This window comes from Terrapene carolina, unplaced genomic scaffold (assembly GCF_002925995.2).
Source record: "Terrapene carolina triunguis isolate 2854851 unplaced genomic scaffold, T_m_triunguis-2.0 Scaffold784, whole genome shotgun sequence".
NCBI lineage: Eukaryota > Metazoa > Chordata > Testudines > Emydidae > Terrapene > Terrapene triunguis.
Genome location: NW_020665135.1, coordinates 176,093 through 178,276, shown reverse-complemented (window position 1 = coordinate 178,276; position 2,184 = coordinate 176,093). Strand labels below are relative to the sequence as shown.

The 2,184-nt window shown below is 47.5% G+C and overlaps 1 pseudogene; it reads left to right on the top strand.

The window, feature by feature from the left end:
• The first annotated feature begins 532 nt into the window (after positions 1–532).
• On the top strand, positions 533–1,480 carry LOC113408111 (annotated as a pseudogene).
• Positions 1,481–2,184: the final 704 nt, after the last annotated feature.

Here is a 2,184-nt window from a genome sequence, read left to right as displayed (position 1 = left end):
GTGAAGACCGAAACAAAGAAGTCATTAAGCATCTCTGCCATTTCCAAGTTTCCTGTTATATCCAGAGGAGGTTATTCTCTATCCCATTCCTTAGGCTTCCAAAGATTGTATTTCGTTTTGCCTCTGCTGCGAATGCGCAGGTGTTTCAGTTGAGTTGCTATTAATCATGCCCAGGTCTTTTCTCTGAGGTATGTTCCAGATGGGATGTTTACCCCGGCACATGTCTTGACAAAGGTTTGGAGTATCATAAAATATTGAATTGGCATTAGACAGGTCAGTTGTTCTTAATTCATTTCTCTGAATAATGAAAATGTCATTTCTCAGTGTGTGAAGGGTGACCAATCTGTTTCACCCATGAAAACAGCCTCCAGTAGTGCATGTAGAGTCTTATATTAATATTGTATCTACATTCAGGCATTTGAACTGCGACCATCACCCTAGACCCTGGACACATACAGGAAGTCAGGGGAACGTACGGTACATGCAGGCGACACACTTGTGCCTCAGAGTTGGACACCTTTTCCCCTACTCCATGTCAGATTCCAACACAACCGACTTCACTAACCCCTCCACCTTTATCCTGCTGGGCATTCCTGGCCTGGAGACGTCCCATGTCTGGATCTCCATCCCCTTCTGCACCATGTACACCATAGCCATCTTGGGGAACTTGACTATCCTGTTCATTGTAAAGACGGAGCAGAGCCTCCATGGGCCCATGTACTATTTCCTCTGCATGCTGGCCATCAGCGACCTGGTCTTGTCCACATCCACCATTCCCAAAATGCTGAGTAACTTCTGGTTCAATTCCAGGGAGATAGATTTCAGTGCCTGCCTCACCCAGATGTACTTCATTCGCTGCTTCTCAGTGATGGAATCTGGGATCTTTGTGGCCTTGGCTTTGGATCGCTATGTGGCCATCTGTGATCCTCTGAGACATTCCACCACCCTCACAAATTCTGTTGTGGCCAAGATTGGCCTGATCGTGGTGCTGCGCAGCGGCATACTTGCATTGCCCTATCCCTTCCTAGTGAGGCGGTGGCCATATTGCAGAACCAACATCATCCCCCACTCCTACTGTGATCACGTAGCTGTGGTGAAGCTGGCCTGAGCTGATACCCAGATCAATAGTTACTATGGCCTCTTTGTGCTCTTCTCTGTGGTCGGTCTGGATGTGCCTTTTATCACCATGTCCTATATCCAAATCCTCAGGGCCATCTTCAGCCTTCCCACAAAGGACGCCCGGCTCAAGACTTTTGCAACCTGCAGCTCCCACCTTTGTTGCATATTATCTTCGTATAGTCCAGTATTCTTCTCTGCCCTCGTTCACCGGTTTGGCCACAAAGTGCCCCTCCCTGTCCTTGTTCTCACTGCCAATGTGTACCTTCTGGTGCCCCCCTTGCTTCACCCCATCATCTATGGGATGAGGACAAAACAGATCCGGGACAGGCTGCTCCGGTTCTTTACTCGTAAAAGGATCTAAATGTTGTATTCTGGTGGTCTGGCTCTGTGTAGAGATGGCTGGTATATAGAGATGGCTGGTGACATGGTTCTGGGCCATCTTCCCTGAATCACTTACTGGACAGTCAGAGAGACATTAAAACCTTTTATGACCGTACTGTGCTGTGCCAGCATGACAAACTGGGGAATCAGTCTATGTACAATTCACTGGTTTGCCACTTTTTAATTGCCGGAATCTGGACCCCTGCAATCCCGCCCCTTGACCTGGCTCTTCTGACAAGACTCCTTCCTGTTGTGCCTCTTCACCATAAAGGCCACACCTCTGTTACTCGCTCCTCTTCCCCTCCCCTTGTCAGTCACTGTATTCTTTTCACCTCCACTCTCGCCACCCCCAGGTGTATGGGAGCCATTTCAGATTTTGGTAGGTGTTGCCACTTTAACCACTTAAATACTCTTCTTCTGCCACAAAACTAATTCCTATATAAAAGAAAGAAAAGTAAATGTAGACCAACTCAGCTCTAATGCAAACATGTTCTGACATCTTGTGGAAAGTCACTTAAGGGACACCATTCAGGATTAAAATGTTAATACATATGTGATGGGATCGGTCACAGAGATCCCCCTGGGACTGTCACCTGATGTGCTGTAATTACCTCTGAGCCAGTTTTCCCTGACAGCTTGGGATTTCCAGAACTCAATCTTCTTGAGCCAGACACGCTAGTCTAC